Below are 24,597 nucleotides of genomic sequence, written 5' to 3' on the forward strand. Positions count from 1 at the left end.
GTTGCCAAATAAAAAGTTACAAACTGCATTTCTTATGTGATGTAGCACACTACATCTTTGGGGTGGAGGGTGGGGAGGTAAAACAAATGACCCAGAAGAGTCTGCCCAAGCCAAACCAAATTATCCTACATTATTCTTCTTATTTCTTTTTGATCTTAAACTCCTTTTTATTTATTTAAAGATAATGTTCTCTAGAACTTGTGTTCTTTTGAAAGGGTGAAGAATTTGCATGAACCAATTTCTGTTAGTTCCCTTGAGAATGTTAAAAACTTCAATTAGGTCACTCTGAAGTCTCTTTTCCTGGGAGAAATTCCTTAATCTTCCTTAATAATGTACGTCTTTGAGTGTTGCTGCTGTTCAAGTTGCCTTGCAATTTTCTTCAGAAGTAATTATAAACCAGCTATGATACACTTCATAATAAACCACGACTCTTAAGTATAGTCATTTTTTTCTGGGTCCTGCAAAGCCAGATGCTCCTGATGCGACGACAGTACATGACATTGTTTTTTTAATAAAGGAATGTGCTGGGAAATGTCAGGACGCCATTCCTTAAGAAGCAGGATGTTCTTCTCTATAACAATATTTTAGTTAGCTATTTACAAAAGTTTCTCTTACCTAATTTATTTTCTAAAAATGGCAGGCAGCTTATAATATGAAAGAACATAAACATGCTAAAATCAACAAAAAGTAACTATGTTTTATAATATTGAATCACAACCGCTTCTGAAATCACTATAACAGCAAAAGGCTAGAGGTGGAGAACCTTTGGCTCTCCAGATGTTGTTGAACTACAACTCCCATCAGCCCCAGCAAGTACAACCAATGGCAGCCCATCCAGTTTTGCAGACTGAGGCAAAATTGAAACATGCTGTTCCCTCTGGCTGCCACTCCTCACCCCCCACTGGTATTGCTACTCTCTTATCTGTGTTGTGTGGCAGCGGCTGCCACAAAACACCAACAGCGACACTTGTGGCCACAACAGCAGTTTCCACTGAGATCTTGGGGAAGCCTCACAAGATCTCAGGTGCTCTGTGAGGTCTCACAAGATTTTGGTGAGATCTCGCTGGAAACCGCTGCTGGTGCCACTTCTCAGCTGCAAGCAGAGACAGCAGTGTGGCAGCAGGGGCATGGCAGGCAGTGCCTCTTGGGTTTCCACTGCTTGAGAAAGGCACCTCACCTTCCTCTCCAGTGGGTCAAACCTGAGTACGGCCAAAAGCTAGGGATGGTGGGAGCTCAGCAACATCTGGAGGGCCAAAGGTTCCTCACTATTCATTTAGAGGAAGGCAACCCAGTTTCAGAGACTGTAAACTATCCACATAATAGCTGAAAAAGTAGTAGTTTTTCCTTGTCTATATATTATATTATTATGCCCATTTTGCTCAGAGCGTTCTTTACATATACTGGACCTCAAGGACCCCATCTCCTCACAGGAGCAAGCCCAGGCCCTTTGATCTTCATCAGAGGTCCTTCTCCATCTGCCTCATCTAGGGAGGTGCAGAGGGTGACCACACAAGAACAGTCTTTTTCAGTGATAGCTCCCCATCTATGGAAGGACTCTCCAGTTTAAAAAAAAAAATGCTTGGTGTTATCGTCAGGTTTAAGGTGTAAGGTCAAGACATTTTTATTTACCCAGGCTTTTAGTAGGGTAGGGTAGGACTTCTCTGTCTGATTGTATTGCTAGGTGATCATTTTAGGAATTTAGTGCGTACAGTGGTACCTTGAGTTAAGAACTTAATTCGTTCTGGAGGTCCATTCTTAACCTGAAACTGTTCTTAACCTGAAGTACCACTTTAACTAATGGGGCCTCCCACTGCCACCGCACCGCCGCAGTGCGATTTCTGTTCTCATCCTGAAGCAAAGTTCTTAACCCGAGGTACTATTTCTGGGTTAGCGGAGTCTGTAACCTGAAGCATATGTAACCCGAGGTACCACTGTACATACTTTTAAAATTGACTTTTTATTCTTTTTAGCTGTTTGTATTTTATTTTGTTATTAAGTTGCTTGGAGACTTTTTGAAAGTCAGTTGACTAACAAATGAAATAAATAAATAAATAAATAAATAAATAAATAAATAAATAAATAACAACAGCAACAACTCTCAAAGCTGGTTAACTCTCCTGTTACCTCATCAAGGGTCTCTGCCACTATGAGCTGGGGAGTCTCTCTCTGCTTAATGAACCTCTTAATGAGTGCCAAGTTACCTTGCCAATAGGGATGAGGGAGAAATTCAAATCAGTTCACATTGAAAGGAAAACTCACCAAATTTACACTTCCTGAAACAAGACACGAACCAAATTACCACTGTGCTTCAAAAAAAATTTATTCTCCTAATTTTGCAGTGCATCTCTCCAGCAAATTAAAAGGGATAAAAAGGATAAAGTGTGCATATAAAAGCATATATTCATAAAAATAACATACAAAATACATTGTATTAGGGGGAATTGCTTTGCAAAAATTGTGCATATTGGGCAAAACTGCATCCAAACTTGTTTATATTGGGGAACATTTGCACTAAAAAAGTCTCTAATTTTGCCTTTGTACAGTAGGCTAGTTTCTACACACACATTCCTACCCCTTTCTATCGTCCATCCAGACAAGCAAGAGCCATTATCTGAATTAAAGGATTAATTCCACCGCAGCAAAATCCTCAAGCAGGGCATGGCCTGTGGGTGCCATGGCCTGGGGAGAGTCCGAAGGGTCATATAGAAAGGCCTGGAGAACCACATTTGGTCTCCAGACCTGATGTTCTTCACCCCTGTCCCAACATGTTGTTGTTGTTGTTGATGATGATGATGATGATTAAACTGGTATTCTGCCTTGGATACTTAAGGTTCCCAGTATGGGAACAGAACAGTACACTAAGATATAGAAATCAATATACGAACCATAAATGGGAACCACACGTATATTGCCTTAAGTTCTGTGATGGAAGAAAGCGGGGAAATAAATGTAAGAAAATGAAATATCAAATATGTTTTTAAAAATCAAGAAATCAGAAATTAAGACAACATAGCAGCAGTTTGTTTCTTAGGATATCAGTCTAGCTGTTACTAACAGCAAGAAACTTTCAAGTTTGGTTTCATGAAATCGCCTGACCTAGAGTCATTCAGCTCTGTGAAACTTTACAATGTCAGTTCTTTCCTACTTCCCTTGAGTGCACATACAGCACTGATGAGTAGAACATCTTCCGAGAAATGCCAGAGGTTTACCATGAGTCACCGGGCATCCCACTTGCATCAATAAAGATTTTATAGCAGCACCCCCAACCCCTGTAATTCTGTGTATTCTCAACGTGTTCTAAGCAGCAATAGATCTAGCTAAGCTTATCAGCTTCATCACCATGCCAAGTGCGAAACCCAACGTACTTGTCTGGATACGGTCCAGAGAGTTGTTTCTGTTGTGATCTTGTTGATTTCACACCCAGCTCAGCTCAAACGAGAGTTCCATCCTTTCTTTAAATGGCTTCTGAAAGTAATAAAGACATGTTGCTTCCTTTCAAGCTGGCTTCTAATTACACCTTGCAACCATATGTTGGCCTGGTTTCTCTCAAGCTTCCTTATGATGACTATGGTTTTATTATTTCAATTTAAAGGTGCTTCTGTTGTTAATGACTTGGACAATCTAGATATGTATTTTCTCTATTAAATGAGGCGAGGATCTTTTCTAATCTGAGTTAGCGTGCTCAGTGCATGATCTCTTAGTTGTTTTACAGTGATTGCCATTGTAATTGTCTTTCCAGTTCCCTTTGTGCCTTAAAACAAATCTCCCCAACGGGTTGCCGAGGCTCTCTATATAATTTCCTATTGTGGTTAGATGTCCTTTGGTTTATGCAGCAGAGGAGTCAGTAAGACTAACAGCTTCTTATGAGTTGCTACAGCCACTGGCGGACGAAGGTGGGGGTGGGGGAAGCAGTCTGCCCTGGGTGCCATCCCGGGGGGGTTACATTGTGGCCGCCCCCACCCCCTGGGATGCTCGGCACTCACTGCACACCCCCAGGACATGTGCCGCTCACCACGCCCCCCCGACGTGAGCCACGCCCCCACGGACGGCACGTCACGCACCCTGGGGACATCCGCCAGCCATGCCCCAGGTGTACGCCGCTCCCGGTGCCAGAGCAAGTAGCTTCGCCATTGGCCACAGCAGCCCAGGAGCTCACAGGGATGTCTTATACAGAGTTAGACTTCTGGTCCAGCTAGTTCAGTACTGTCTACACTTAACAGCAGGAACTGAATAGGATCCAGACATGAACCTATCATAGCCCTACCTGGAGATGCCAGGGATTAAACCTGGGACCTTCTGCATGCACAGGTGCTCTACCACTGAGCTATGTCCCTTTCCTGAATGATACCTCTGTCCCTTTCTCAGCTTGGACATTGAAAGGAGAAGCAGGTGAGGAGTGCAGTACAGGGAGAGAGAACATGATATTCTTGTGGAGAAGCTGGTGCAATGTGGGGTGGATGAGGCTACTGTTTGGTGGATTTGTAGTTGGTTGACTGACCACACCAAAAGCATACTCACTAATTATTTCCTTGTCATCCTGGGAAAAAGTGAAAAGTGGGGTGCCACAAGGTTCTGTCCAGGGACCATTGTTGTTCAACACCTTTATAAATTACTTGGATCACACACAGTGTGATGCAGCAGCCCCAAAGCCCTAATGCTATTTTTGGCTGTCCCAAGCAGGATTGCCAGCTTGACCCCACAATCATGGATGCCCAGGGCCATGGGTACCATGCACTGTGCATGGCCCTGGCGATGAAATTTGTGGGTGCCTGGCCCCTTCATTTTGTAGGTGCTCAGGCACCCAGAGCCCCAGGGAGTTGGCACCTATGATCCCAAGCAAGGGAAGTAATAGTACCACTCTATTCTGCCTTGGTCAAACCACGTCTAGAGTCCTGTATGTAGTTCTGGGCACCACAACTTAAGAAGGATGTTGACAAGCTAGAACATGTGCAAACAAGGGTGGCCAAGATGATCAAGGTCCTGGATAAGAGGAGACTGAGAAAAGAGATGATAACTATTTTCAAATATCTGAAGGGCTGTCACATAGAGCAAGTTTGTTTGTTCTTGCTGCAGAGGCTAGAAGCTGAACCAAAGGCTTCAAGTTACAAGAAATGAGATTTCTGACAGCTGTTTGACAGTGGAACAGACTTCCACGAGAGGTGGTAAGGTAAAGATAAAGGGACCCCTGACCATTAGGTCCAGTTGTGGCCGACTCTGGGGTTGCAGCGCTCATCTCGCTTTACTGGCCGAGGGAGCCGGCGTACAGCTTCCAGGTCATGTGGCCAGCATGACTAAGCCGCTTCTGGCAAATCAGAGCAGCGCACAGAAACACCGTTTACCTTCCCGCCGGAGCAGTACCTATTTATCTACTTGCACTGGAGTGCTTTCGAACTGCTAGGTTGGCAGGAGCAGGGACCGAGCAACAGGAGCTCACCCCATCGCAGGGATTCGAACCACCGACCTCCCGAATGGCAAGTCCTAGGCTCTGTGGTTTAACCCACAGCGCCACCCGCGTCCCTATCTATTAACCTTAATGCAGCATCAAATTGGCTGCCTTTGGTCTTGATATAGACTTCTTTGCTTTCAGCTGTAGCTGCCACCCATGATGTCTATACTCTGGTGGAAACTACACACATATAAAAACCATTCTGAAAATGCTTTTTTTAAAATACATTGAATTTTCCATAAGGCTCGCCATTGCCACCTAGCGTCACATTGTATATTGCACTTGAAACACACTTGAAACGTTTTGTTTGCAGCTGTATGGCTGGGTCCTCTGATTACCAGCTACTGGAAATTGCAGGTGGGGAGAGTGCAGTTGTCCTGACGTCCTGCTTACAAGCTTCCCAAAGGCGTCTGGTTGGCAGTTGTGAGAACAGCATGCTGGACTAGATGGGCCTTTAGCCTGATCCTGCAGAGCTCTTCTTATTCTCAGCTGTTGGCTTAAAAATATTCAACAGATGCAGTTTGTATTATAGCAAGAGAAGTTGCACTGGTTGAACCAGTTCCTGAAAGGCACCTTAAATGCCCACATACTTGTTTTTAAGTGAAGAACTAACCTCTCCTCTTGTTATTCATGTACTGCAGGAGAACAAGGGGAGGGCCCATCTGAGCATTGCTCAGGTGTGTGAAGGGGAAACAGAATTTCCGTAGCCCAACTTTCTGTCCTTGTGGTCCCCACCCTTTTAAACTTCAGGGGCACATTTGGACCAACTGAGTGCAGTGGAAAACATCCTCTCTGGTAGGGTTGACCCAAGATATTTTGGCACCTGATACAAACCACAAAATGGCCCATACCCCAGCCAAGGAAGAAGGTGAGTGAAGATCTGCATCAGGCAGGAATAAAGAACTACACTGGGGATAATGGTAGGAAAAGACCAGCAGTGCCTCCTATTTGCAAAGAAGCCACTGCAGAGGCAGCATGGCGGGGGTGGGGAGGCTGCTGAGGAGGCAGCAGATCTGGCCTTCAAGGAACATGCCACTGTAGTAGCAGGTGATACATGCCTTGGAGACCAGATCTAGCTGCCTTTGCGGATACTACTGCCAGAGTGAGTTGCTTTACCTTGGTTTATGGGCCCTCCCCTTGGTCACTTCTCCCCTCCCCCCCAATCTTCCACAGAGACAGAAAGAGAGAGCAGTAGCAGCAGCCCCCACACATGGATTGGGATCAGCAAACAATTTAAAACTTTTGGAAGGGGTGTGTGACAGACATTGTTCTTCACTTTCTCCCGCAAATTGCAGTACAAAATGAACCAGTGGGAATCTGCACCTCACTAAAGGAAAGTAACTCCCTCCCAGTGAGAAGTAACTCTCTGAGGCCCAGTTCACACTGGGGAGACAATGGGCAAGCACTGTCGCGGCTTATATACACAGTGCTTAGCAAGATTTGGGTGCTTTATAGACGTTTTAAATGATGGAGACAATGAAACCACAGGGCTCTCAAAAAATAATAATAAGGTGGGAGTTACTTTTTTATTTTAACTACCATCTAGCTAAAATGCTATTTTAAGCAGGGTAACCCAAGTTGTTGTTGTTGTTGTTGCTTTAATTTTAATCATAGCAGATTCCCCACTTGAAACAGGAAGAGAGGAAATCCAATAGTTGATAAATGCATACTGTCAGGAAACACAAATCTTTTTAGGAAGTACATCATGTAATTGTGTCTCAGAGCCCCATGACTTTTTAGAGTTCAGGGCTGTAATTCTTGGATGGATAAATCTGCCCAGTCTCAGTATTTGTGTTTCTGGGAGGTGTAGGGTGCCGCAATGGCTAAGAAGCCTATAAGGCCTGACCTAGAAAGTAAACCCAGACAAGAGGCAAAAACCAATGCACAGTTTCTGTGGTTGAAGAGCACGGTCTCAGCCATGCCATATATTGAAAGTGCACTTAAAGCACATGGATTCCTCAGAGCTCTACTTTGTTAAAGGTGCTGGGAATTGTAACTTAGAGGAGCCCAGGATTCCTTGGGGAAAGCCATTATTATTAAAGTGGTATAAATATGTTGTATAGTGTGGAAGTGACCCATGGCAGCACCCAAAGAGCAAGGAAGCTTTGGAATGATATACAAGCTGATGTTTCCAAACGGCAGATGCACATTGGGCACATTACAGTATTCTAGACAAGGTGTAACTTAAGAAGGCATTTGCCACCATGTCCAGAGATGAATGGCACAGTTGGAGCACTAGGAAGCTGCATCACTGAAGCCACCACAATTAATAATAATAATAATAATAATAATAATAACAATAATTTATTTTCAGTGCAACTTATTCTCAAGTAAATTTGTCTAGGGGTGCTACTATTTTTAATACTGATGCTTTACTATTTTGTTTTACTGTTTTACTGTGGTTTATTCATGATTTAATTGTTTCATGACTGTTACATTTTGTTTTTGTAAGCTGCTTTGAGAGCACTTGGTAATATTCCTGTTTAGAAGCAGGTAGTGCTAATTCCAGCGGGTATGTAGAAAGGGGCATTTAGTTAAGTGTAATGAGCATCTTCTGTATATGCAATTTAGCAATGCTATGTTTTTCTCCACCAAAGGGAAGGCCATCGCTAAATGGTAAGATATCTGCTTTGAATGATGAAGACCCCTTGGTTCAATCTTCAAGATCTTCAAGATAGGGTTGGAGAAGACTAGACAGCCACTGGCGGTAAGTGAAGACAATGTTTAGTTAGACTGACCCAAATGTCTGACTCAGTAGAAGGCAGATTACCTATGCTCAAAGTGTTCTAGGAATAGTTCTGATAAAATCAGAGAATTGGATGGGCACCTGGAGATAACCTAGTTCAATCCCCTGTTCAAAGCAGGAAATTAGAGCTAGACCTTCCCCAAAATCTAGCTTTTACTTGATGGCTGCCAGAGAGAAAGGAGCCACAACTCCCCATGGTAATTGGTTGCCACCATAAAGCTTCTCCTGATATTCCACTGAAATCTACCTTCTTGTAGAGTAAACCCTTAGATCTCCTCACACCCTCTGAAGAAAACTTATATGGCAGAAAGGTTACAACCCACAGAAGAGAGCCATTTTTCCACACTCCCTCCTCACCTCAATTCCCATAGTGTTTTCTGAATGTTTGAGTCCATAGAAATCATTCCAAAAATAATTCTATGGAGAAAAAATATTGTGTAGCTTCCTAGTAAATGAATGTGAGAGACTCACATGAATGTGGACATTATGCAAACCTGGTCCCAGATGTTTATGATAATTTTCCCCACCAAAAAAAAAAATGAAAACTTTAATGACTATCCCTTACAATTCAATTTGTCTACATTCATCTCAAAATAAAATGGAGTTTTAGTGCAAACAAAAATGTTCTGAGAATGGGCAAACTGCAGAATCACTATGCATCCACATTCTAAATGGAAACAGTAGACCCGGTTTTTAAATATGCATACACATATATTTCCCTTCCTAGGATGCAAATTGATTTTCCAAAACAACTATGCCAAATCCAGTGTTTACAGTGGGCAATCGGATCAGTTAGTCTGGTCTGGGCAGTAGCATTCCATTGCCTTGAAGCAAACAATGTGCAGCCTGAACTCTAAGTGACCCAGTTGTCTCTACTAATCACTGGCTGATTACTAGCTAATCAGTGTCTTGTTTAGAGCATGGAAGCCAAAAACACTTTGGACTGTGGGCTGCCTTTGGGAAGCGAGACACATTTTTGCAATTTTCATTAGCATGCTGCAATTACACCAGAGGTGGACAAAGAGAACCCAGGGCTGAAATCAAAGCAAACTAAAACCCGGAGCTATAAAGGGACTCTGGCAACATATTAGAATGACTATAAACCATCTCAGACTTCTGTTGTTCTAAATATGCTGGACCCCAGACTTCTAAGTCCCCTGGAGGCCTTATTGTTGCCTTCTGTTCAGAACGGTCATCTGAATAGGGCTTTAGAAGGAACACAAATCTTACATCAGCTGGGGCTCTGTCTGAAATGCATCTGTGAGACTCCTGAAGCCTGGTGCTCTAAGGTCTCCTTTCGGACTGCCCATAGGAAAAACAAGAGAGGAAAGAGTGACAGAGCTAAGAAAAGTAAGATTAGCAGGAAGAAGCAAAAGGAGAAAAGAGGAACAAGCAAGCACACCCTTGCCTCTGACCAAGATGTCGTTCACATATCACTCCCAAAGAATAGGTGGAAGTGACTGCTTCATCTCTCCTTGGCCCTTGGTATCTGCTCAGACAAGGGGCTGTCAACAATACACACACTGCACTCCTCAACTATTAAGAGTGCTTCAAATACTGGAAACCCTACGATCTTTTAATCTTTCCGTTTCCTGGTCAGCACACCCAAGGATACATGCAGATCCAAGAGCCTTGGAGAAAGAGAAGAGGAAGCTTCCAGCCCCCACAAATCTGTACGTGATAAAGTCAGCATTGAGGGAGCCAGAACAGGGACATAGGAAGCTGCCTTGTCCTGAGCCAAGCCATGGGTTCATCTAGCTCAGTATTGTCTACAGCTCTTCAGGACGTCAGACATTGCTTTTCTCTGAGCCACAGCTGGAGGTGGCAGAGATTGAACCTGGGACCATCTGCATGCAAAGCAGTGGTGAGTGAGGCCACAGGCAGAAGCAGACAGAGCAACAAATGTAGATTTTACCTTTCTACAGTTTCTATACACACATACTGCTCTCTTTCCTCCTTCTAAGGGAGCAAGAAGCATTATCAGAAATCAAGGTCACATTCAAGCCAAGCAAAACACTCCAGAAGGGCAAAAAGGAACAGAAGAGAGTGTGGCTTGAAAAGGGGGTTTCTTACCTGGTGAGGGTTTTGAGGGCCACACAGAGGGCCCCATTCAGCCCCCAGCCCTGGGGATCCACAGCCCTGGTCTGGCAGTGGCTCTCCAGGGTCTCAGAAAGGGATGTTTCCATGCCCTACCTGCAGATACTTGGGACTGAACCAGCAACCTTTTGCAGGCAAAGCAAATGCTCTACCATTCCTGTAAAATCTCTTCAGCATCCTTCAGTAACTTTTAATAGCTGCATGGCCACCAGAATTTTGCTTAAGCCCAAAATAAATTTTGGAGGTTTTTCCTCAGGAGAAAACATCTGAGAAATTTTGAAGGAAGCCAAAAGGATCAAAGAGAAGCAAGATTTCTCTGGAGAGTTCTGCACATCCCTCGCTGGTTTGAGTTTGAGTTGTTTGTTTTTTGCTTTTGCCTGCTGTGAAATTCAGAGCAAATTTAGAGGTTCTTCCTCATCTGAGAAATGTTGAAAGAAGCAAAATGCCTTGATGAGACCAGTGGGATTTCTTGGAGTCAGGAAGCCTGATTCCCAACAAGGATACATTTGTCACAACCATATAGCCGTCCCTGGGTAAACAGGTGCTAATTAAGTCTGTACCTAGGACTTCAAAAAGCAGTGCTAGCAGCTGGATTATCAGGGGAAAGTAGAGGGACCCTTAATGAACGTCACAATCTCCACCCCTTGACTCCTTCCTATGTTTAGCCAATCCTGCTTCTTCATAATGCTTCTGGCAACAGTAGCTATGAAGGCCATCAGAGGCCAGGTCCCCCTCCCGCCACCACTTATAATTCGGGCAGTGGGCAACATCTGCATTTGTCTGAATAAGGCAACTTGAAATCTTGGATGCAACCCCCACAAATACCTTTAAAAAACAGATTCTAAGACCCCAGCTCACCTTCTTCCTACCAACACGACTATTATTATCTACCATTTTGTTCATCTGCTAACCCTTTACAAAAGATCAGGCCATCCCTACCATTAAGTAGAGTCCCAAGTGGTGCAACCTGGACTGTATCCTAGGGCCCTGATGTCCAAGGCCCCACACCCAACCCATCCATCCATGGAGTTAGAAATGATGACAGCAGTGACAAACAGAGCCCCAAGTCAGCAGTTCGGTGTTGGCATGCCAGGGCCCACTAGGGCTGATCCTGCAACATTCTTTGTTTCTTCCTATTTTAAACAACATTTTATAGATTATTGGGTGGGGGGACAACTAGACATCTACATGTTTACTTTCTTCAGGGATATAGGAGAATTCTGACAAAAACAGAAATTGCAGTTTGTGTGTTTGTCTGATGTCAGGTACTAAAGTGAGCCAAATGAAAACAATCAGTATTCGTTCACATCATTGTCATCCCTCTTTTGTTTTGTTTTTTAATTTTAATTTTTATTCTGTTGTTATGCACATGACACCTAATTATACATCCTCTGTTACATTGCTTTGACATTTCCTTTACATTGAATTGTAGGGACGCAGGTGGCGCTGTGGGTTAAACCACTGAGCCTAGGGCTTGCCGGTCGGAAGGTCGGCGGTTCAAATCCCTGTGACGGGGTGAGCTCCCGTTGTTAGGTCCCTGCTCCTGCCAACCTAGCAGTTCGAAAGCACGTAGATAAATAGGTACAGCTCCGGTGGGAAGGTAAACAGTGTTTCCGTGCGCTGCTCTGGTTGCGCCAGAAACAGCTTAGTCATGCTGGCCACATGACCCGGAAGCTGTACGCCGGCTCCCTCGGCCAATAAAGCGAGATGAGCGCCGCAACTCCAGAATTGTTCGCAACTGGACTTAACTGTCAGGGGTCTTTTTTTCTTTTACATTGAATTAAATGCAATGTGTAGTATTTGGCAGAAACTGGACTGCAGCAGAACAGAAAATGTGCTGATTGTGGTGAATACACGTTGAAATGGAAATCACTGCCTTCTTACATCCCTACTCATTTTATTACGGTTACTTTTTAAAATATATTATCCTTTTCTACAACAGCTGCAGAAGCGAACTGCATTTTACTCTTGTAGCCATGAGGATGTGATGATTTAATTGTGCTTAAAATGCAAAACTGCACATGTTTAGAGTAAGTTTACAATAAGTCCCATATTTTCTGGACATTTCCAGGATTCGGCTGTTGTAAACAGTGTCTGGGCAAAAACTGCTTAGATGGCCGGGAATATCCGGACGTATGGCAACCCATGTTGAAAGTGTAGATTTTGGCAAATTTCCTTAAAAATAGCTCAAAAACTTCTCTTTTTTTTGTGAGATCTTGCAATGAAAGCTCAACAACTTTGGACAAAGCAACCTTTTTCATCCGGATTTTCACTTTTTGAAATACGGCAACCCTAGTTTAGGGTATTCTTTAAAATAAAACAAGAAGTCAGGGAAGGAAAACAGTTTGGGGGGCATTGCTCTGTTGGAGTCTAACATCTCAGGAATGTAGAATCCTTTATGAAGCATAAAATAGTTAGCAGGGGGTAGGGAGAGGAAAACTGTTTCTCAACAGAAGTAACACACACAGTTGTCTACAGTGGAAACCCATAAAACTACTTTATTCAGGGTCTAAAAGTACCTAGCTACAACACTGGAGCCTCAAGTAGAAAAGCTTTTGAGAGGGAGGCAGAGCGGCAGCAAGATAATAAAGGGCCTAATTTAGTGGGAGAGGGCTGTAGCCTAGTGAAAGAGCAAGCACTTGGCATTCAGAAGATCCCAAGTTCAATCCCTGACTTCTCCAGGTAACGCTAGAAGCCCTGGAGAGTCATTGCCAGTCAGTGTAGAGACAGACCTGAGCTGGATGGGGCCAGTGCTCTGGCTCTGTAGAAAGCAGCTTCCTATATTCCTAAGGACAGAGTGGTGTGTGCCATTCTGCCTACCCTGCTGCTGTCAGGTGTAGTGGAGATGTACGTTGAAGGGGGGCACCATCTTGCCCTTCACTGTAGGCTGGCCCTGAGAAAACCACATCTCCTCCTACTGCCGTTTGGCACAGCAGCGACTGGTTAACAATCCAGCTGCATTGTTCAGGACACATAGCCAAACAAAGAGGAGAGTAAATAGACAAGACTTTTGATCTGCTGGAAGGCAAGGAGACTGAATGTCTGCAGCAGGAGAATTCATTTGACAAATACACCCCAAGCTGCAAATTAAAAGAAAACGGCCACTTGTGTTTTTTCATTGCCATTCCCCCCCCCCCACCGCCCCGTATCGCCCCATAAAAACTGGGGCATATGCTACACACAAATTTGAGATTATCTGCCACTATTATCTAAAATTAACTGTGGTTTTGTAATGAAAAACATTAAAAGGAGGATCAGATAGTAATGGGGCCTATTTATAATACTTGCTACAGGAAAAAGAGAGAGAATCAGATCTCTGATGCTTTAAATGAAACCAACATGCTCCGTGTGTAGAGCATAACATACTCATTGGCTGGCTTTCTGCTGCTTTATTAACAACACGTAAGAGGGTGTTTTATCACATCCATCAGTGGTTAGCAGAAATGAATCAACTGCAGAAAGACGCTCGTACCTCTTCATGTCCTACCACTGTCTCTGTAAACATCATAATCCTTTTGAGATGCTAACTCAGACAAATGTAGACAAGTCATGGATTACCAAAACCACTTTGCTAGGTGAAGACACACTGACTGGGGGCAGGGGGATAGAACACAGTCATATGGGAGTTATGGAAAGATGCTCTCGCCCCATCTGTACTCCACCTTTATTGCAGTATCACATCTCTTAAACAGCCATGGCTTCCCACAAAGAATCCGGGCAACTGTAGTTTGTTACAGGTGCTAAAAGTTGTTAGGAGACCCCTATTCCCCTCAAAAAGCTACAGTTCTCTGTAAAGAGGCACTGATTATTAAACCACTCAAGGAAATTTTGCTCTGTGGATGGAATAGGGTCTGTTGAACTAAGTTCCTGCTTGTGGTCTTCCTAAAGTATCTGGTTGGGTTGGGTTGCCATATGTCTGGAATTTCCTGGTCATAGCCGGAATATGGCAGTTGAAAACCGTGTCTGGACAAATGGCAACCCACAGCTTTTGTGGCCGGATTTTCACTTTTTGAAATATGGCAGCCCTACCACTGTGAGAACAGAGTGCTTGACTAGATGGGCCTTTGGTCTGATTCAGCAGGGGTCTTCTTAGGATGGGACATGTGGTGCACCCAACGCAGTCCTTGAATGCCTCACAGTGCCTCCCCACCCACCAGATTCGCATGTGGCAGCCATCCCACTCTGCTTAATGGCAGAGGTGGTCCTGCTTGCAAGAGATTTTTCTTCTTACTATTATGGGCAACCACGTCAATATGGTTGTGTGCGTCAGCACCAAGGGAAGGATAAGAACAACCTGGTCATTTATGAAAAAATTAGTGTCTCCGTTTTTGCAGATTTTTTGGTATGCATCAAAAATTGCAAAAGGGGATCCCCAAACACTCACCCCTTTAAGGACACTTAACAGAGCAGGCCATAGGAAACAGAAAGGGGCCTTATATGGATTCCATCTGACTTTATATTGTCTACATTGGCTGACAGCAGCTCACTAGGTCTGTCCCGGATCTCTCCCAGCCCTTTGTGGAGAGGCTGGGAATTGAACCTGGGATCTTTCATATGCAACACAGATGCTCTACCTCTGAGCTATGGCATTCCACTTGCTCTTGATGCAAGACTGCATCAGCTAGGAAACACTGTGCTCTGTGCAGCACCATAATAAGGGTGAGGGGTTAGAGTAAGGCAAGAATTAGAGCCTGAATTTTTAAAATGCCAGCCCTAGCAAAGGGATGTGGGGAAGTGTGTATGGGAAGTGACCATGTGGTGACCTCTTCAGGCAAGACAGCCACATCCCCCTCTCCAGGTCATAGATGGGTCTCTCTCTCCCTAATGGACAAGTGGTAACAATGAACCAGCAAGATGCGTCTGATGTACTGGAAGAGAACCGCTTTGACTGGCACCCACAAGCTGAATGCCTCTGAGCACATGTAGGGAAAACATATCATGGAAAAAGCAAAGGGCCAGGTATCCCTGAGCATGCGCAGAATGAAGGGGAGTGCTGCCTCAACTGCTGATTATAGCTCCATGTTGTTAACTTGTATTGATTTTAATGTGGATACTGATTTCGAAAAGCAGAGTTCTCACAGCACCTCAAGACCAATGTGGCACACGAGAATGAAATGTTTTTTTTTTTTTTTAATAATATTTTTTATTGCTTATTTTCCAAAGTCAAAATCCATCATCAATTTACACAACAAAAGCAGTTTTACAATAAAAGAAAAAGTTAGAAAAAAGAAAATTCACTTTTCCACATCTTTTTTCATATTCAACTGGACTTCCCCAAATCTTCCATCCCTGCATTCTTTACAATAAAAGAATATTATACAGCAAATTAACACCTTGTTTCGTATGTTTTTGTACTTTCATCTGTTTATATATTCTAAATTAAAACTTTTCACCGTTATGACTTAATTTCAATCATTTTCAATTCTCAATACTGAAGCGTGTTTCCTCAAAACTTAGCAAATTCTCAACTTTCATATAGCTTATAATGTTTTTGTAGATAGTCCTTAAATTTTTTCCAATCCTCTTCTACTGCCTCTTCTCCCAGGTCTCGGATTCTGCCCGTCATTTCGGCTAATTCCATGTAGTCCATCAGTTGCGTGTGCCACTCTTCCAGTGTGGGTAGCTCCTGTGCCTTCCAATATTTAGCTATAAGAATTCTTGCTGCTGTAGTTGCATATAAAAAGAAAGTTCTATCTTTCTTTAACACTCTCTGGCCCACAATGCCCAGGAGGAAGGCTTCTGGTTTCTTATTAAAGGTATACCTAAATACCTTTTTCAGCTCGTTATAAATCATTTCCCAAAAAGCCTTCACTTTCGGACATGTCCACCAGAGGTGAAAAAATGTTCCTTCAGCCTCTTTACATTTCCAACATTTATTGTCTGACAAATGGTATATCTTTGCGAGTTTGACTGGGGTCATGTACCACCTGTATATCATTTTCATAATGTTTTCTTTTAAGGCACTACATGCCGTAAATTTCATACCGGTGGTCCATAACCTTTCCCAGTCTTCAAACATAATGTTGTATCCAATGTCTTGTGCCCATTTAATCATGGCTGATTTAACCATCTCATCTTGAGTATTCCATTTAAGCAACAAGTTATACATTCTTGAAAGCACTTTCGTCTTAGGTTCAAGTAATTCCAACTCTAATTCTGATTTTTCCACCTGGAAGCCGATTTTTTTGTCTTTTTTAAATATCTCTAAAATTTGGGCATAATGCAGCCAGTCTCGCACCTTTCCTTTCAATTTTTCAAAACTCTGCAACCTCCAAGTGTCACCTTCTCTTTCTATTATTTCACAATATTTTGCCCATCCACCCCCCATATTAAGTATTTTTGTGGCCTTAGCCTCCATCGGTGATAACCACCTCGGAGTTTTATTTTCAATTAAGTCTTTGTATTTAGTCCAGACAATGAACAAAGATTTTCTGACAATATGGTTTTTAAACATCTTGTGAGACTTCACCTTGTCGTACCACAAATATGCATGCCATCCAAAAGCATTGTTAAACCCTTCCAGATCTAGGACATCAGTGTTTTCTAGCAGAAACCAATCTTTCATCCAGCAGAAGGATGCAGCTTCATAATACAACCTTAAGTCCGGCAGGGCAAATCCCCCTCTTTCCTTTGCATCTGTTAATATTTTAAATTTTATTCTGGGCTTTTTGCCCTGCCAGACAAACTTCATAATGTCCCTCTGCCACTTTCCAAAACACTCCACTCTGTCCACGATCTGCAGGGCCTGAAACAGAAACAGCATTCTTGGCAATACATTCATCTTAACGGCAGCAATTCTTCCCAACAAGGAAAGTTTCAATCTTGACCAAATTTCTAGGTCCTTTTTGATTTCGGTCCAACATTTTACATAATTATCTTTAAATAGATTCAAATTTTTCCCGGTCAAGTTAACCCCCAGGTATTTCACTTTTTTAACCACATTTAATTCTGTTTCCTTTTGAAACCCATCTATTTCTGAAGGTGTCAAATTTTTTACCAAAACCTTAGTTTTTTGTTTGTTTAACCTAAATCCCGCTACCCGACCAAACTCAGAAATTAGTTTCAAAGCTCTTTTTGTGCTAGATTCTGGCTCCTGTAATGTCAAAACCAAATCGTCTGCAAAAGCCTTCAGTTTATATTGTTTTCCTCCGACCTGTATTCCTTCCACCTGCTGATCCTTCCTGATCAAGTTAAGCAGCACCTCCAGGACAGAAATAAATAGCAAGGGTGATAAGGGGCACCCCTGTCGTGTTCCTTTTTCAATTTTAAACTCCTCTGTCACCACATTATTTACTATCAATTTAGCTTTTTGCTCTGAATAGATTGCTTCAATACCATTTTGGAACGCCCTTCCCACTCCCATCCCTTCCAAATTTTTCTTCATAAACTTCCAAGATATATTATCAAAGGCCTTCTCCGCATCTATAAAAATCAAAGCTGCTTTCGTATTCAAATTTGTCTGCAGTAACTCCAAAACATCAACAATATTCCTGGTGTTGTCAGACAAATGCCTGCCGGGGAGAAAGCCTGCTTGGTCTTTATGAATTACTTCTTTTAAAACTTTTTTCAGTCTATTTGCCAAGATATCAGCAAAAATTTTGTAATCCACGTTTAGGAGTGAGATGGGACGGTAATTCTTAAGTTGAGTCTTTTCAGATTCCAATTTTGGTATCAAGGTGATGAATGCCTCTTTCCACGATTCTGGTGCCCCCTTCCCTTCCATAATTTGGTTACATACCTCCATTAATGGTTGAACCAAGTATTCCTTCAATGTCTTATAATATTTGGAGGTAAGTCCATCTGGGCCTGGGGATTTGCCCAACTGCATGTTCTGAATGGCACTTTCAATTTCCTGTTGTGATATTTTGTAATTCAGGGCTGTTTGTTTATCTTGTGTAAGTTTTTGCAGGCCATGACTTTTTAAAAATTTATTTATCTCCATCTCCACTTGGGGTCCTTGGGTGAACAATTTTTTAAAGTATCTCTGGAAACACTTTCTAATTTCTTCTGGTTTCTGAATACATTCTCCTTCAACCTCTAGATTGGTAACAAAGTTCAATTTTTGTCTCTTTTTCAGCTGCCATGCCAGCAGCTTCCCACATTTATTAGCCGACTCAAATGATCTTTGTTTCATCTGTTTAATTTTCCATTCAATTTCTTGATTTGTCAATTTCACATATTGTGCTTGATGGAACTTTATTTCTCTTAAAACCTCTTTTGATTTTGGATTAAGTCTCAACTTTTTCTCTCCGTCTCTTATCTTCTCCAAAATCTTGTCCTTTTTACCATTCCAGAGTTTTTTCTTTATGGTATTCTGTTGTATCAGGAACCCTCTCATAACAGCTTTACTCGCGTCCCAGATTGTTTTCTTTTCCACCGAAGTGTTCAAATTTATTTCAAAATAATCTTTCATCGTTTTTTGGGCCTTCTTCACAATCTCCTGATCTCTAAACAGGGAGTCATTCATTCTCCATCTAAAGGATCCAGCTGGTGTAAGTCTTAAATCTATTTTCAAAGCATTATGGTCGGAGCAAGTTTTAGGGCAGATCTCTATTTTTTTAGTCTTAGGAGCCAGTCCTCTAGATATCCAGATTTGGTCGATTCTTGTCCAAGATAGGTGGGCTTCAGAAAAGAATGTTCCCTCTTTACCTAGGGGGTTTTTTGTCCTCCAAATATCAATCAAGTCCATATTGTCTGTAAGTTCAAAAAAAGTCTTAGGTAGTCTGCCAACTTTAGTCAAATTTTGATTTTGTGACTTATCCATGTGCGTGGAGACAACCCCATTCATATCTCCCATCAAAATGATGTTAGTATAGTCAATATATTCCAACATTATCTCATGCAGCTTCTTATAAAATTCCGATTTCCCCTCGTTTGGTGCATAAATTCCTACTATCAGAAATTTTTCTCCTTGTGATTGTATTTCAATCGCCAAAATTCTTCCTTGTTCATCTTTAAACACAAATTTTGGTACTAGGCTCTCCTTTGCATATATCACAACTCCTCTTTTTTTAACTTTATCTAATGATGTAAATTCTTGGCCTAGTCTCTTATTAGTTAATACTCTTCTATGGAGCCTAGTTACATGAGTTTCTTGAAGGCAAATGACGTCTAATTGTTCTTTCCTCAATATATGAAAAATTCTCTTCCTTTTCTCGGGGGAATTTGCGCCATTAATATTCCAACTAAAAAGCTGCAAAGACATCCTGGCTCAATTTGTCAACCAGTGGGGTTGTCTCCCTTGTCGTCTATATCCAGAGGTGGATCTGGTTTTGCACCAGGCGTGGGGGGTGGCCAAGTACCTATTGTTCCTTTCCGAAGGTCCTCCCCGTAGTCGTTTAGGAACTTTTCTTGCTCTTCTGCTGTTCTAATTTTTACCTTCTTCCCTTTCACACTAAAAGATAGTCCTTGAGGGAATTCCCACCTGTATCGGATTGAGTTGTTTCTCAGCAAGCTTGCCAGGTCTTTATATGTAGTTCTTAAATCCAACAACTGTTTTGGTATATCTCTAAAGATTTCTGCTGTCTTTCCCTGTATCACCAATGGATTTTTAAAATGTAGGCCGAGTAAGTTCTCTTTTTCTTGCTTATATCTCAAAATGATCAAACAATCTCTTGGTTTGTCCTTTTTGACCACTCTTCCCAATCTAAAAGCGGTGACAATTTTAAAATCCTTCTCTTCTGCCAAACCCCAGAACTTAGATATTTCTGCTGTCAAATAGCCAATCAAGTCTTCTTTTTCTAGTTCTGGGATATTTCTAAGCCTAAGATTGCTTTCCCTATTTTTCAATTCTGCCATCGACAGATACGCTTGCTGTTCGGTAACCTGTCTACTCAGTGGTCTTACTTCCCCATTAAGTTCCTCTATCCTTTTTTTATTAAGGTCTGCTTTTGTACTTGCTTCCTCAGCTAATTTTCGATTTTCTGTTATGCTTTTTTCAAAATTTCCTATTGCCTGTGTGTTTTGGGCAACTTGGTCTGTCAATCTATTTATTGTAGCTGTCACCTGGTCAAATTTGATCGCTTGTTCATCTGCTTTCTTGTTTAATGCCGCCAGCTGGTCCAATATTTCTTTAGAAACAGGGTCTAGCCCTCCTGCAGCCATATCCCCAAAAGCTGGCTGTCTAGATTGGCCTTCTTGTAGACCTGTCACAATTGGAACAGATGACCTACGTACCTGCACTGGCAGAGTTGATTGCAACAGTTCAGTTTGTTTTGCTTTCTTAGCAGCCCTTGTTTTTGCTGCACCACTCATTCCACAGCTGTCCAAGTTTCAAGGTCAAATTGTAAATCCCATGGGAAAAGCAATCTAGAAAGTAAACATCCAAACACAAAAAAATTCCAAGACAGGCAGCAGTTCTCAGAGACAAATAGTTCCACAATCCAGCAGGGGGAGCTCCCCAAAAAATTAGGGAGAAGGATAAAAATTTTCCACCATTAAGTTCCCAAATAAAAATTGAATAAAAACCAAAACAAGGGAGAGAGCCCTCTGGGTTCACTTTAAGCTGCAGAAATAAAAGTTCTTTACAAAGGTGCACACCACAGTTCCTTTCTTGTAATTTACAAAGTAGCCCAATGTAACTTTAATGCCTCATACGCAGCTACCGCTGTCTGATGTTACTTTGTATCCAGACAGCCCGAGAGCTGAGTTCGTAACTTTGTAATCCACAAATAGTAGAGAGAAAAATCACAGTCTCTGTCCACTTATAATATAGTTTTAACTTTTCTTTTACTTTTATCCAATCAAGTCCGAATTTGCAGGGTATATTCCAACTTCTTTTAAGCTCCTTTCCAAGCTTCAGTTTTAAAAAGAACTTTGCTTGATACTTTAAACAAAGACGGAAGACTGACTTCCTTTTTAGCGTCTCCCGCTTTCAGCCAAAATTTACAAATTTGAGTTCAAATAGAGTCTCAGATTTCTTACTCACGAGTAAGTAGTTTCAGAATCAAATGTTGAAAGAAGAAAGGTCAGCGCTCATCAGCAGCAGCCGCGCGGCTTCACTTCCGCGGAAAGAGCGATGGATTCACAGCACCGCTACCCCCTCCACGTTCCGGGGCTCCTTACGGGGTCCCTTCTTCGTTTCGGAGGTCGCTCCTGGTGCCCGCCGAATCCCACGGCCACGGGCTCACTCTACCCGTGGTTTTTCTAAGTGGGTCGTCGCTGTGCCGCAGCGCACGACCCTTTTCCGCGGAGCCCCTCTTCAGCAGCTGAAGAGGACCGCCATTGCCGTTTCGCGCCGCCTCCGGAAGTCCGAGAATGAAATGTTTTAATAAGTAAATACTGTAATACATAAACTTGGGTTACAGGCAATAGAATGCCATGTGCTAGAACTGTTGACAGATAATAGAGAGCATTGAAAGACTTGGAGGGAGAGGGAGAAGCAGATGGGGTGACAGAGGGGGCGCTCAGTGTTCTTTCTTAAGCATTTAGGCTGTGGTCGTAGGGAATGTTGGCAAATAGTTGGAGAAACCTGCATCTCGGATTGCCGGAAGGCGTTTGTATATCTGACCGCGTCTTTGTTTTTCATTTTTATAGAACCACTCTTAACTCTCTCTTCTTCTATTTTTTTTGAAGTTTCCACATGAGAAATGTTTTCCCAGCTGTTGGAACTAATTAGCCGACACAAGGAACGGCTTTGTTACATTTTTTCCTCTGGATAGGAGCGAAGTTATTTCGTGCAATTTTTATTTATTTTTTACACAACTCTGCGGCGCAATGTGCTGCATACAGAGCAGTTTATTTATACTGCTTTATCTCACACCTGTTTGGATCCTGGCTGTTTTATGGTATTTAAACATACTATTTCTTGCCAATTGCTTTATCTCCACAATTCCCCACGTTTGCTGCAAATGTTTCTTATTAACTCTAAAAGGAAACTTCAGTTGCTCCCCAAGCATGATTAGCACGGACAAAAATAACATAATTGATAGTTACGTCCGATGTGTTATCACTGAAGACCTATAAAGCAGGCATTCTTTTAGAATACTGGAGGAGCTATTTGACTTCGCTGAGAAGTAATAATGCGTATGGGAAGCACTAGCTATTTCTGGGGGAGTTTGTTTTTCAGTGAAAAAATACTGGAGCTTGTTTTTAAGTCCTTCTTTCATTTATGATCATTTTAGGTCTGGTCTTACGTACAGAATGAGTTAATAGAATCCTTGGGGTGTCAAGTGGACAATTGGGCTCTGCAACAAAACAATGCAGTTTAGAGAGTTGTTCTTCAGGATTCCAGCCACCCCATAATTCCTCTCTAGTTTTCTTCCCCCACACTGTGCCTCCATCAATCAGGCAGCATTCCAGGGCTACTGAGCATGCTCAATCGTTATTGGGCTATTTGGAGGGATCCTTCCCTATGGATGGGGAAGAAATTTAATTCAGTATAAATTTAAAGGTGAATCGCCCTAATTCGCACTTCCCGAAACAATGCGAGAACCAAAACACAGTCTTCCTTCATGAATGCATTTTTCTGTATTTTGTAATGCAGATCTACAGCCAAGCAATGTGAATATTGTTATAGGTTGTAGGCACTAGAACACAATTAAGGCATCAAACCCCCAAGTGTTAGAATGGGTGGTGTCTGTTTGAATCCAATTCTGTGACTATGGGGGAAGCAAGAACCTCTTGGGGTATGGTTGCTGCGAGCCTCTCAGGTTGTTTATATGTGTATATAAAGCATATATCATAAAGACCCCACAGTCTTCAGTGTGCTCCATTTCCAAAACAAATACAAACCCTGGGTAACACATGCCTGGAATTCCCTGAAATCTCACACTGCTATGGAGATTGGGGGTGTAGTGTAACAATATAATGCAGTAAAGTGTGCATTATAATGCATATATTGGTTGAAATAATGTACGAAAATGAATGGCAAGAGGGGAAATTGCTTTGCAAAAATTTGTATATTAGGCAGCGTCACATACAAACAGATGTGTATTAGGAGAAATTTGCACTCAAATCCTGATAAATTTTCACAATGACTCTTTTTTAAATTGCAAACTGATCTGAAACTGCGGAGAACTGAACTTAAGTTAGGAAAAAAGAGAAATGGATAGAAACCAAAATGGACAGATTTGACTCTCCCTTCCTTCCCCCATAGTGTTTAGATCATAGATGATAGAATCATAGAGTTGAAAGGGACCCTGAGGATAATCTAGTCCAACCCCCTGCAATGCAGGAATATGCAGGTCTCTTATATGGGGATCAAACTTGCAAACTTGGCATGATCAGCAGCAAGCTCTAACCAACCGAGCTATCCAAATTTTCTTTTCATTCCATTTTGTCCAGCTGCAAACCTTGGGGCAACCCCCAAACCTACTAATACCTCTTTCTTGTGCCTGGATGACGCCATTCTGGCTACATAAAATAACACTCACAGCCTGATCATCTGAAATAGAAGAAAATATAGTACTGTTTCAAACTGCAACTGGGTAATAGTATTTTTAATGCTCTGCTACATTAAAAATAGACTCCTTGCAAATTGAAAACTACCATATCATGGAGAGAAGTTCAGGCACAGTCTTCTGCCAGCTGTTCTAGGGCCACATCCCCACAATCCTTTTAAACACTCTTATACAACTTTAAGCACATACATTGAAACGTAAGAAGCTGCCTTATACTGAGTCAGACAACTGGTCCATCTAGCTGACTGACAGCAACTCCTCCAGGATTTAAGACAGGGAATCTTCCCCTGCCCTACCTGGGGATGCCAGGGATTGAACCTGGGACCTTCAGGATGCTGTGGCCTTTTAAAAGTCATGTCCCCCCCCCCCCCAAGAATCCTGGGAACTGTAGTTTATTAAAGATGCTAAGAGTTGTTAAGAGAAGCTCAACAGAACCATGTGGGAACACTGGCCCTGTTCTTACATGTTCCTATAAGCACTAGTATCTTGCACAGGTCAGCTAGCTAGGAAGCTGGGGTCAGATTTAGAGTGCAGTTTTCATATAAGTCAGAAGCTATTATTAGAAGGTTGTGGTGTCTTATGAATGGAAGCTCATCACTCTCTTTACTGATAGCTCTTTATGATTCATTTCTAGCAATCCTGCTTCAAAAGGACGTGCCATAAGAGCCTCCCCAAAGGGTCTCATTTGCTCTCCAAACAAATGTTTTGCACGCACACACACACACACACACACACACACACACAAATGCTCCGATTCATTCTGTATTTCTGAAGTAGCTTCTTTTATCCACAGCCAGAATACACATCCTCTTCATTCTTTCTTCCTCCACCCCCCTTTTTTCTAATTCACATCACTTTCCCCTCCTTTCCTGAAGATTTTTCTGGGCTTTGCTCAAAGTTTCTAATCA

General features: G+C 42.3%; 1 long non-coding RNA gene across 1 annotated transcript in view; it reads left to right on the forward strand.

Annotated features, from left to right (window-relative positions):
- LOC308482924 overlaps positions 1–24,597 on the forward strand; it is a 92,537-nt gene that overhangs the window by 17,067 nt on the left and 50,873 nt on the right. Inside the window, exon 2 of the long non-coding RNA XR_013989506.1 lies at positions 8,044–8,153. This is a non-coding gene — a long non-coding RNA (uncharacterized lncRNA). The remainder of the gene's footprint in view (positions 1–8,043; positions 8,154–24,597) is intronic.

Source organism: Podarcis pityusensis (assembly GCF_964106645.2).
Source record: "Podarcis pityusensis genome assembly, chromosome: 8".
Taxonomy (NCBI): Eukaryota; Metazoa; Chordata; class Lepidosauria; order Squamata; family Lacertidae; genus Podarcis; species Podarcis pityusensis.